Here is a 414-nt window from a genome sequence, read left to right as displayed (position 1 = left end):
ATTAGATGTTGATGAGTGATCAGATCATCTGAGGGTCGTCATCCTGTCACCGAGGTGACATGTTTTGGGTCAATCCTTCTCCTCCCCTGTGATTGGTCGGCGGCGGGTCAGGTGACGCGGTAGTGACGCGCCTTCCAGGAACCCGTCAGGAAGAAGATAAACAAACAGAGGAGAGGAGAGGAACGACCACTCTGCCCCCCAGGACCCCCCAGGACCACACACACACACACACACACCTTCATATGGGGATCCTAAAGGTCAGTGGAACGGTTGGGAAACCATTTTTGAGAACTTTCTGCCTAGTCTCGCACGGTGTTCCTCTGCGTTTTAAAGGCTTCCACCTCTCCGTTAGCTTGCAGGCTAAGTTGGTGCTGGAGAGGGGAGGGGGAGAGGGGAGAGAGGGAGAGGGGAGGG

The sequence above is a fragment of the Argentina silus genome, assembly GCF_951799395.1.
Source record: "Argentina silus genome assembly, chromosome: 2".
Classification (NCBI taxonomy): domain Eukaryota; kingdom Metazoa; phylum Chordata; class Actinopteri; order Argentiniformes; family Argentinidae; genus Argentina; species Argentina silus.
Note: the sequence above shows the minus strand (reverse complement) of the source record.